We start from the raw sequence: 13458 nt of genomic DNA on the forward strand, positions 1-13458 counted from the left end.
ATTAAAATTAAAAATAAACAATGTTGTTTTGTGTTTTGCCTCCTTCGTCAGCCTTTATGTTTTTGTCTCCTTGTTTGGTTTCTAAATAAATGTGGTTCCGTCCTTTATTTGCTTCGTTTGCGAGCGCTTGCCATATTCTTGTGCCTCTCAACAACATCTCAACATCTCTTCTTCCTTTGCCAACGCTTGCATCTCCTTATCTCAACACCATATTTTTGTGCCTCTCAACAACATCTCAACATCTTCTCTGTGCATCGTTGTCAACGACGTTCCTCTCAACATCTCTCGATTTTCATTGTGCCTTCAGGTGCGTCTTCGTCTTCGTCTACATCAATACTCAAGTGCAATTCTTGTTTGGCAAATTAGGTTTATTCTCTCATGAATATAATTTAGGGTTTTGTCTTGTTTTGGTTAATTTATTTGAATTTAGGGTCAATTTGTTTGAATTAGGTTAATTGTAGCACGAGCCAGGCTCAAATTTAGGATTATTACTAAAATGAGTGTGGTCTTAGTGTATGTTTATGAATTTATTACTAAGTTTCTTGCAATAGGAAAGGTCGCTTACTTCTTGGTGATGAAGTTAATGCCATAAAATGTTAAAGTAAGTTAGCTTACTTGTACTTACAAAGTTGATTTACTTAAAAGAGTATTTTAGCTTGTTTTTTACTCTACTCTTCAACATCTATTATGGACAAACTTTCTAACAAATGAATAATTTTTGTGAATACTCATTAATCTTAATTTTAATTGTTTTCTCTTATAGATCATTAACGTGTGTGTGCATATGCATCATGTGTACCTTCAAAATGCTGTGTGTGTGCATATTTTATAAGGATTCTGATTTTGAAAAGGCAATGATGATTGGTGAAATAAAGCACAGGGACTGGTACCTTGAGCTGTCTCCTGTATTTCAATGAGGTAAACTCACGTGAGATGGAGGAAATAGATGTTTTTAAAGGCATATGGGAAAATCATGTGTTCATAGTTGTCCTCGGTTGCACTGTTTTCTTTCAAATCGTAATAGTTGAGTACTTGGGAACCTTTGCCAACACAACACCTCTCAGTCTAGTACAATGGATCTTCTGCTTAGGGGTTGGATATGGAAGCATGCCACTAGCAGTTCGCTTAAAGCAGATCCCCGTCTGAACCACGCATGAAGAGATATCCAGTTTTTAAAACACAGCTTCATATTTGTTATGTTACTGTGCTTCGAGGTTCCCTACACTTGTACAGTCACTAATAGGTCTGGTGTTGCTTGAGGTTTTCTTGGGTAGGAACCAGAGTTTGATCAAATAAAAGTAGAAATGTGGAGTCTCGTAGTCGTTATATATAGTTAGTCTTGTATAAGTCACTATCAAAGAACCTCTTGACCATTTTATTTAGCGCCCGTTGTTTATTTTTCAAAGGCTAGTAGAAATTTAGGCTAGAAAACCTAGACCATTTTTCAGAGTGGATACTGTTGATTATAGATTGAATATGATTGTACAAGTATGCTTCCAAATATTACTACATATATACAACATATTTCTTGCTATAGCTGACATGTGACAACATTAATCACTTGTGCAAAATTGTTATTTTCCAAGATATTTTCGTTTACTGAAATAATTATGAGAATCAATAACTAGTCTTTCAATTTCCCTGAACAACTTTTAATTGATTATTATGAATGTGTAAGTCTGAATCTGCTCATATACTCACACACACAAGTGCCAGCGTTGTTTAGTCATCTCTCCTCCCCAAAACCACCACAAACACAGTTCTATCCTGCATCCTTCCCACTTCTTTACACACTTGATCCAAACTATTTAGAAAGTCTCTCACAATCATAAAAATTCTAAAAGGGTGCACCTCTTCCTTTGCTGCATCACCATGAAAGTAGTCTGTAACTGCTTTCACAAGGAACAAGTCCTTTCTCTCATCAGCCTTGATCCTAACAATTTCCTCTTTTGTATCTTTCAGAAATAGCCCAGTTGAGTTAAAGAAATTTCCATACATATCAGGCTTTCTGCACTGCAAAACTGAGCTCACTTTATCTAGCCCACTTTCAAGCTTTGAGACATAGCTTCTCAACACATCCGAGTCCATTCCTGCTGCCTTTTTTGACATTACCTAGATGTGTATTTGCAACCACTGATTGACGAGTTAAAACAATTATGGACTGGAGTGTTGACATATGATATTTCGAAAAAAGAAAATTTTATCATGAAAGCTGCCTTAATGTGGACTATTAGTGATTTTCCTGCATATGGAATGTTGTCGGGTTGGAGTACATCGGGGAGATTAGCATGTCCATATTGTATGAACCAATCAAAGGCTTTTAGATTGAAAAACGGTAGAAAATTTTCTTGGTTTGATTCCCATCGTCAATTTTTGCCTATGGACCATTCATTTAGAAGAAATAAGGATGCATTTTATAAAAATCGAATTGAAAAGTCTCAACCTCCACACCTTATGTCTGGGAATGAATTATGGGAACAAATTTGTCTTTTTCCAAAAGTCACTGAAGTCAGTCCTTGTGTATGTGATGAACATGGTGAGTCTCATAATTGGACGAAACAAAGCATCTTTTGGGAGTTGCCTTATTGGAAAACCAATTTGATAAGACATAATCTTGATGTAATGCATATAGAGAAAAATGTATTTGATAATGTCTTTAACACTGTTATGGATATAAAAAATAAGACCAAAGATAATGTTAAGGCAAGAATAGACTTGAAGGAGTATTGTAAATGAAGGGAACTAGAACTACATATTCTGCCTAGTGGAAAAGTATTAAAGCCTAAAGCAAAGTTTGTTTTGTCCAACGAACAAAGAAGTTTTGTTTACAAGTGGATTAGTGAGTTGAAAATTCCAGATGGGTATGCCTCAAATTTGTGTAGGTGTGTAAACCTAGATCAGAGGAAGTTGTTTGGGATGAAAACTCATGATTGCCATGTATTAATGGAGATGCTATTACCTATTGTTTTTCGTGCACTTCCCCATCAAGTGTGGAATCCTATTGCTGAATTAAGTAAGTTTTTTAAGGATTTGTGCTCTACAATTTTGAGAGTGGATGATTTGTTATTAATGGAAAAGAACATCATCATTACAACATGTAAGTTGGAACGAATCTTTCCACCTGGATTTTTCAATTCCATGGAGCATCTACCTATTCATTTACCTTATGAAGCAAGAGTACATGGAGCATTGAATTCAAATTCAAATCCAAATGTTAATGAATCATTCAAAACATCTCATTTTGCACCTCCACCTTTGGTACAAGGAGTGCAATCAACAAATCCAAATCCAACTCCTATGGATGGTAGACCCGATCTTGGATCAGATCAAACTAATTCCAAATCAGATGAAACTAGTTCTACAATAAATGCAACTAGTCCTGGATCAAATGAAACATTTGTTGCATCTGAGTCAAATTACAATGTTTTCAAGCCAATTTTAAACCTTGATGGACAAGGGTATACATATACTTTCAACAATTTATGGCTTATTTCAATACTTTATAATTATTATGACTTTATACATGTCATTTTGCAGATTCTTACCTTCACGCCTTGCAGCTAATTGGATTAGTGATATCCTCAAAAGTCATTATAATGAGCCATGGCCATCATGGAAGAAGATACCAATTAGACAAAGGGACTTGTGGTTTGGAGAATTACTGGTTGTTTCATATAATTAACTTTGTTTAATTATATAGTCTAATTTTCATGTCTATATTAGTCTTACATATGGAAAACTTTGTTTCTTTATTGTAGAAGAAGTTTTCAATTTGTCCACCAGATCATAGATGGGCAAGAAGAAATTTTGAAATGCGAGGTGCTGTAATCATGAAAAGTAGTCTACAAAAGGCTCGGAAAATCAATACTAAGCCAAATTGGATTTTAGATAGCACATGGGATATATTGTGTCAGCATTGGGAATCTAAAGAATTTAAAATAAAAAGCATGACTGGAAAGGAAAATCGGGCCTCTAACTTTGGAAGTTTTTGAGGGTCTCTTCACACATGTGGCTCTATTACCACATCTTAACATAGATATAATATGGTAATTTGTTTGTTAACTACTTTCTTTTTATAAATGTGCATAATTGTGTAAAATTTATTTTATTTTTTGTAGGCAAAGATGAATGGAATGCCTCCAACATTAATAGAATTGTTTCGTCACACACACCAACGGCGTAAGGACAACTCTTGGGTGGATGAAAAATCAGAGCAAGTAAATGTAATAAATCACACTTTTATGATCTTCATATTCATTTAGTTCAAAGGTTATTTCCACTATTGATATTCATTAATAAAATATATGATTGTAGCCATTGCAATATAGATACCTACATATGTTTATGCCTTAGTTTCAAACTAATGTTACTAGTTGCTTTGTTCAATTTGTTTCTTAGTATCATGGTAGGTTTATTTCTTGCATAAAAAGAAGAGTTATGTAGTGGACTCATATTTTTCTTACAATACACGAGTCTTAATATTACCAAGAAAAAGAAGAAGAAAAAAATAATTCATGGTCTTTGTTTCAGGCTCAAAAAATAGATACATTTACTGTCCAGCTTTGGCCCCTAGAACAAGCCTAGATTCACTATGTTTTTCGTGTCTTCCAACTGAAGAAGGCAGTGGGAAAGTTATCTGTCAGACGTGTATCTATTTCATTTCCATTTTCCAGGATTTGAACCATAAGGATTGCTGAATTTAAAAAGAACATGGTATTGTTAGGACACAGGGGAAGAAAAGTAGTTAGAGACGGTTAGAACAGTTGGTTAGTGGGAATCAGTTAGATAAAGTACGGAGGAAATGATTAAGTGTGAAAGGAATTATTCAGATAATTAAAAAGTTTTAGGGGAAGAAACAACTCTATGAGAAGGGGAAATCTTTGTGGGATAATTCTTTCTCTTGTTGTCGTTCAATAAATGCATTTCTAAATTCTCTCTTCTCTTTCATCGGTTCACACAATGTTCAAATAAAATATTTGACTATGGGATGCTATGGGCTTTTCAATATGAAATATTCCTGGTTAGTAGAGTAAATATGTAAGATGTTAAAGATAGAATTAGTCCAAAATCTCATAGTGAAGGAAAGACAATTAAAATCTAGTAAAGTAAAATGGTTAAGCTGTCATTATGTTTGATTTTTTTTCTGATCTGTATATTTATTCCACAACTTTCTCCAATTTTGAGATTTTATTGATATTACATTCTTGATATTAGCTGATTACACATTAATTTAAGGCATGAGTTATGGACTGATTACAACACGAGTTATGTAGTTAAGAAGCAAAATTGAAACTAGATAATACTAAATTATTTGGAGTGCTTTATTGAAAATCCACACCAAAGATTGACCTTGTACAAAGACATATCTAGCTAGTGAGTATAGAATAACCAATAGATTGAGACAAGTGTCTAGCAGTGAGTCCCCTAATTGGTATAAATGGAATGCACTAGTGCTATGGCATAAACCATCTCTATTCATTGTTATATTTGTATTTTCTCTTGTCAAATATTAATGTAGGCATTTTTTAAAATTATGAACTAATCACAATGAAATTCTGTTCATGTATGCTTTTATGTTAATAGGCATAATTTACACGAAAATTTGAAGAATTAACACAAAGTGCATCTACACAAGGAATTACTCCACCAAATGAATTAGATGTTTGGTGTGATGTAGTTGGAACCAAGAATGGGAGGATATATGGCCTTGGAATGGAATCTACTGCGATTAGAGGTTGGCCTTATTATCATGGCACATCTTCATCAAATGGATGGATTCAAGGTCAAGAGCTTGAAAAACTTAAAAAAGACCTTGAAGGAGTTAAGCAAGAAAGAGATGAACTTCGAATCAAAATTGTAAATATTGAGAGGTTGTTTGAGGAAAACAATGCAATGATTCGACAATGGATGAATAGTATTAATCGTCAATCCATGCCACTAAGTTTTGAGTAAACTCAAGAAGATGAAACACAACCACCTAGTTCTTGTCAAGGTAATTTTGTTTCATTATTCTCTCTCTCTCTCTCTCTATATATATATATATATATATATATATATATATATATATTTATTTAAATTTCAATCTCTAATACTTTTTTTATGTTTTTTCACAGGTAGATAATAATTGGGTTTGAAGTAAATGTTGAAGGTGTTTTGAGAGGAACTATGACGGCAAATAAAAAATTGTGCTTATAGGTTATATAACACAACTAATACTTTGGTTATTCTTACAACTCCAACATGAGTAAGAGATTATTTGTGTTTAACAACTATTGCACTTGAATTCATGAATGAACCGGGTATGTTATATATATAAAATGAAACTCTTGCTTCGATATGTTCATTTTTAGTTTTGTTAGATTTTTATTCCTTGCATAGAAGAATTTTCAATGATGGACTAGTGTTCCATTGACATGTCTGTGGCAGTGGTTTGGATTTTCTGCTTCATTATGTAACATACATACATATATGTTTCTAAATATATTACATTTTGATTCATATTAAGAATATATTGTTAAATATTTTTATTTTTATAATTGTAAAATATGAATTTAATGTGAGAAAATCAAACACGATATAAATTCTTGAATTTATTATTAAATATTGTAATGAATAATTTAAATTATAGTAAAAATAAATTTTAATTGTTGATATATTATTTTAATAATAATGATATCAAATTTAGAATTAAATATAAAATGTGAAAGATTTTGTAGACAAATAAGAAAGTAGAAAATATTTAAAAACAAATTATCATTATTTAGACACCAATATAGTGACCATTTTATATCTTTATATATTTTTGGTAACTAAATTAGTTTTTATATAATATGGTCATTAAATTGGTTTCTATATAACATGGTTAGTAAATTGGTTTATAATAAAATGGTCATTAAATTGGTTTTAAATATTGCGTTACTAAATTGGTTTTTATACAATTGGTTACTAAATTGGTTTTAACATAATTGGTTGCTAAATTGGTTTCAACATAATTGGTTACTAAATTGGGTTCTAAATTATAAACTAAATTGGTAGCTAATATTAGCTACCTATGTTTTAGCTACTTGTGATTATTGGACTCTAAATTGATTACTAATTGAATTAGTGACTAATTTTATCATTTTAGTAACCAATAATTTAGTTACTAAAACCAAGTTTTCTTGCGGTGATAATATAAAAATTATAGTATAAACTATTATAAAACCTAAAATGATATCAATTAGTATAAATTATAAATGTAATGAACTTAAAGAATATGACAAAATTTACCACTATAGTTACATCAAAGACTGTTTTGATAATCAAAATTTGGTTAGTGATAAATAGCACCGGATCGTGTTAATAAGAATTAGAAACATACAGATATTAATTAACAAAATATAATTTGTAACAGTGAAAAAGGAAAGTTAAAAAAAAAAAATTAAAAAAAGTATCTCAGGAGAAAAACGCCCACATAAGAGTTTAGCACGAGGTACGGAGTGATATGATATGAGAGTAACAATTACAGAAGACGTGGAGAAACATCAAAAACTTCTTGCAGTGCAGAGAGGGTGGCCCCTTATCAAAATTTTAGCTTTCTATTTTAGTTTTATTATTATCAATCTTACTTTTATAAGCAGCTCTTCTTATTTGTCCAAATTCATGCGTGAACCCAAAAGGGGTGTCAATTTGCCATCATAAAAGCTTGGTTTCTTAGTGATGTTAAAAGTTAATCATAATAATTGGTTACACACAAAACAAATATATCTTTGATTTATAATTCAGAAGATTTTCCAATTCAAAAGCATAAGATTCTTCGCTAAAGAAACCCAATCCAACAATATTTCCATCTCTCTTTCCATTCTACAATTATTACTCTACAAGTTAAAACTATTTTGCAAGTCTATAGAGTCAATTTTAATATTAAACATAAAAAATTTATTACATAATATTTTAATAGCCAATAATTGCTTATATTCATCTTATACTCACAATTTTACTTTTTTTTTTATAAATTCAAAATTTTATTCTTTTAATGCCTATATTATCCTTAAAAAAAAGTTGTAAAGAGTACGGAAGTCAAAAGGGTGGATAGGGTATCGGTAATAGCTCTCTCATATTTTACATCTTGGATAAATATTTGCCTTGTACATGTATCTATATATGTGCATATATCCGTTATGCGGGTACCTGTATATTTTTTTTAATATTCACGGCTATTCACGCATATTTTTATTAATATTCACGGGTATTTACGGGTATTTACAAAAGAAATATTTAATATTTAATAAAAAATTTAACCATAAATTCAAATAAAAATACAATGCATAACCTTGATAAATTTCAAACAAAGTAAAAATAACTCATCTAACTAGTGTTGAATGACAGTTTACAAATAAATGAATATTTTTTAAAACCAATTGATAAAAAATAACTCATTCAAAATCAATGTGCTAATATTTTAATAATTTTTTAAAATTTAAATTAGAGTATAATGGATACGGGTATCCATGGGTATGAATACTATGATACCCGTACTCACTCCGTTAACATGCGGGTATAAAGAATGCATGTACCCGTTATCCGTGACCCTAGAGATGTCAAGATGGGTTTCAACCCATGAGCCAACTCAGCTCACCATAGGTTTGAACCAGGTTGGGTTGAGAAAAATTCAGTGTTTTTAAAAGTGGGTTAAACTCACCCCGACTCACTTAACCCACAGGTTAAACAGGTTCAAGCCAAGTTGACCCACTCAACCCACCAACATTTTTTTACAATTTTAATTATTTTTAATAATTATTTACTAGTCGTAATTATATAAGTTCACAATTTCATATTTTTAAATGCTAGAATGTTACTTAATAATATTTGTTAATAATATTTGAATAGTTTGAATGTTTAATTAATTTGATTGTCAAGTTATATACGTTGATACTTTAATATGTAACTATACTCTTTATAGTAAATTACTTAAATAAGCGTCTTATAAACAATTTTTTCTAAATTAGCATGACAAAAGTCTGTATTTTTTTTATTTATATTTTGTTGAATAGCATAATAGAAAATGTGTAATATTAGATATGTTTTCTTGGACTATATTGACACTTTCTTGGAAACAATTCATTATATATTGGTGGTGAGCATGATAAAGACATTGGTTATTGATTTTACTATAATTTTTATCTCATAGGTTGCTTAAAAAATTATTTAAATATTTGAATACTTAAAAATAAATAAATAAATATTTTTTTATGTGGGTAGGTGAGCCAACCCACTTAACCCACCAACCTGTGGTGGATTGAGTTGGGTTGCAAAATTTTTGGCTCACTATAAAATGAGCCTGATTGGGTTCACTCATTTTCAACTCGACTCGCGGTTAGCTAACCCGGTGGTGAGCCAACCCGTGTGAGCCGAATTGGCTTACTTTGACATGTCAGTCCACGGATATCTATTTATTACCCGTTACGAATTTTATCTATAAATATCTTTACGGATTTTTTTTGACATTCCAAATAATAAGATACCAAAAGATCATTTCTAAAAAGATAAAACAAAAGAACATTTATGGAATACTCTATAAGTATATTAAAAAAATGTTGGTCAGTTTTTCTTATTTTAAGGAATGCTTTTTTAATTTTAGAATAATAAAATGTAATTAAAAAATGAAGTAGAATAAATTTAAAAAATAACATCATTTTTTTACCTTTTAACATGTAAATGAGATATAAAATATTCAAAAATGATTTTCCAAAACTCGTAGTAATAAGTAAAATATATCATATATCCTTTTTCCATATTTTCATAAATTATTTTTTAATTCGTGAACAAACACACTTACAATGTGAAATGAGTTTGATGATGACGTGCTGTTGGTGTCAAAAAATTAAATTGCCTTAAATTATATACAACTATTGTAGAATTTATAAGATGATTATTTTAAAATGTACTTGATAGCTAATTGTCTCATGTTGAATTTATAAAAAGAAGGATAAAAACCTTATAAAGGTAAAAGAATTTGAGAAGAATAAAACTCTTAAGCAATATGTTTTTACACCTAATAATGAAAACACGAAAAAGTATAAAATAAGCTGAGTGATATAATGATGTGGCATAAAAAAAACATTAAAATCATATCTATAAAAATGATAAGAATCTAAATTTTAGAGTGTTTAAAATTTACAAGAAATCAATTTGTAAAATCCATGAAACACAATGACAAATATATATATATATATATATATATATATATATATATATATATATATATATATTTCATTTTCCCTTACATTATTTTTGCAACTATATTTTTAAAAAATAAAATCTTCCTTAGTAATAGGAAATTATTCATACAATACAATACATCATAAGAAAGTGTGTTTGCCAGAGTGCAGTTTATGTCAGTCAAAGTATAATTTGGTGTTTCCTGTCCCATGCTGTTTTATTTTATAAGATTATTTATTTATCAAATACAATTAAATATTTTAATTCATTGTTTTTTAATATTGTATATTTATAAGTTTGAATGTAAATTTTATTATATATACTACTTAAATATTTTTGTTATAATATGTTTCCTATAATACATTTTTAATATTTAAATGATTTTTGTAAACAGGACACTTTAGAGTAAATATTTATTTTATAAATATTTAAATTTATAAAAATAAATTGTTAATTTTATTTACTAATTTAAAAAATATATACAAGTGAATCCACATGTTAATAATTAAACACAATAGCCATAATTTTTATGTGGATCATCTGCACTCAACTTGTTTTTTTATTAGCCATATAGTAGTCTCGTCAGGATAAGATAGGTGAGCTACATTATAACCCTAATTCATATTTCTCAACAACAAAAAAAAAAAATTCAAAAGCTATTATTGATATTTGTTTCAATAATCATGAAAAAGCTTGATTCCATCGTGATCTTCCCTCCCATGTTCTTTTTCACTAACATATTCTATTACTGTCTCTCAAAACGATGGATTATTTTCACCAAAAATTAAACTCGTATAATATCACAATAATTCAATCTTAAATTCAACACACAAATTCATTAGTTTTCTTCTATGTTTAGATGTTGCATTTAACATTTGTCATATGCTTAACTGAAAGCAAAATAGAGAGAATAAAATATAAACATTAAACTTTTATTAGTAACGAAATAGGCAGGAGGTCTATTTTGTGGAACTTAAAAAAAAATTATCCCAAAAATTTGTTTAAAATGGAGGGAGAAAACTTTTTTTTTTTTCTAATTTCTTGAATGTTAAAAAAAAATTGTAGCTTAGAAATTACTTCTTCAGTTATGGACAATCTTAACTGAGTGTTACAAAGTTTCTACTTTAGTTAATATATATTATGAAAAATAATGGTGTAATAAAATGAAATTTTCTTCAAATTTTTATGTCTTTAATTAGTATACAAATATTTTTTATATATATAACTTGTTTATTTAATTGTATAATGTAAATAGTGAGATTTTTTTTCATCTTTTTCTATTTTTATCCATAAAGATAATATATTATATCTTTGTTTTACGTTTCTTCTTCTTGTTTCATCATTATTCACCTTTGTTTCGATTTTCACTAGATTTTTAAATTTGGTCAAGCCTAGAGGCTTGGTCGTGGTCTTGACCCAGAAAACTTGTTTTTGGCTCCCGAGTTAAAGTTAAAAGATTTTACACGGTCAAAAGGTATGTATAAGGGAAAGCTCGTAAGGACAAATATGGATATATGTTCACACTCTACTTCACTATCTTATTTAATAAATCCCTAATTATTTTATTTAAAAACTTTAAGGAAGTCGATAACATTAATTATGACTTGTATGGATATATGATACCAATTTTATATATCTATTTTCACATCCTACTTCACTATTTTATTTAATAAATTCCTAATTATTTAAAAACATAATAATAAAAATATCAATAAGAGATAAAAATAAACATAATAAAAAAACATGATAATGTTTATTATCACATGTTATATTTATTTTTTGTCTAGATAAATTTTAAAAACTTCAAGGAAGTCAATGACATTAATTATGACTTATATGGATATATGATACCAAGTTTATATATTTATGTTCACACTCAACTTCACTATTATAATTCATGTTCATAACATTACCTAATTTTATACATAATATCAAGAAAATAAATTTCGAAGTTTTTGCCCTCAATTATGAGAGAATGACTCGTATGTTTATATCACTATAACACTAACATTGATAATTTGAGTATCATAACTTCAAAGCATTCATATAAGTGTTGTATGTTATTGCTTTATGAAAGTCATATCACAACCTCAAAGAACACAACTCGAAAACAATCAAAACATACAACTATGGAAGAAAACAACACATATGTGGCACAGGAAGAGAAACACTACCTTAGTTAACAACAACAACAATGCAACACTCTAAATGTGAACACATTCAAACACCATAACGTACTTACTACACTTGCAAGGAAGAAAACCAATCAATGCACAAGATGTAAATAGATATAGAGTTGAACTAGAGTTTTAAGTATCCTTTTGTATCAAGTATGTGATGACCAATACAAAAGTCATCATTCTACATTGAACCAATGTGAAATGGTGGTTTCTACATTAGTCAATCACTGTATCCATATAGAAAAGTTTTTGAAGATTTTATATACTGTATTGGTTACATGATAACTAATGTAAAAGTATCTTCTGAAGTGCTTTTGATAGTAGTATCTTCTTTTCTAAAGTAAATTTGATTTTCAAATCCAACTTAAATAAATGTTCACTTGTCCTAATGAAAAAAAAAATTAATCTAGCAAGTGACAACTTTTATTTAGTGTACCAACTTATTAAATTGGTAAGCCTACGAAATCAACTTAATTCAATTTGTTTATGAATGTTGACCAATAAAGTGTGTTAGAATATAATTAGTTATTACGTATTTCTAAGAAATTAGGATGATTGATTTTTGATTATTAGGTGGAAATTAATTATATTTAATTTTTTAAATGAATATAAATATATATAGTGTACTCTACATTAGACATATAATATATTCAGTAAATATATTTTTCTATATGGTATCAGTAGTTTAGGTTTTTTGATTTGTAGTAGTCTTTTTATTTATTTATTTTGGGTGATAAGTACATGCAGCCATTGTGTGTCTTTTTTCTCTATCACTGAGTGTCCCTTTACTCTGGTGACCATTGTGTCCAGAACCGCATTCTTGCGACGATCACAAGCTCTATTCGCTGCTCTTATCCTCTTTATAGCCCCTTTCAGGTTCATTTACCATGGCTTCTGACTGCCCACATTCAAATATCACCTCTAGAGTGACTCTTACCATTGTTCCACTAATTCCCTGTGAAAAATTGACTGGGACGAGCAACTATAGCTTATGAGTTGCTATTGTCCAATTGTGGTTTCAGGGTCAAGGTCGTGCCGACCACTTGACCAAACAGACTAAAAACATTTCCCACATTGA

At 29.3% G+C, this 13458-nt stretch overlaps 1 pseudogene across 1 annotated transcript; it reads left to right on the forward strand.

Moving 5' to 3' along the window:
- Positions 1–2943: 2943 nt before the first annotated feature.
- Positions 2944–6343, forward strand: LOC146887824 (uncharacterized; annotated as a pseudogene). Its single transcript, XR_014993306.1, has 6 exons — positions 2944–3458; positions 3538–3664; positions 3759–4046; positions 4119–4223; positions 5584–5992; positions 6114–6343. The product of XR_014993306.1 is annotated as an uncharacterized LOC146887824 (transcript).
- Positions 6344–13458: the final 7115 nt, after the last annotated feature.

Source organism: Vigna unguiculata, chromosome 3 (assembly GCF_037176805.1).
Source record: "Vigna unguiculata cultivar grain cowpea cultivar isolate G323 ecotype 2 chromosome 3, ASM3717680v1, whole genome shotgun sequence".
Lineage (NCBI taxonomy): Eukaryota > Viridiplantae > Streptophyta > Magnoliopsida > Fabales > Fabaceae > Vigna > Vigna unguiculata.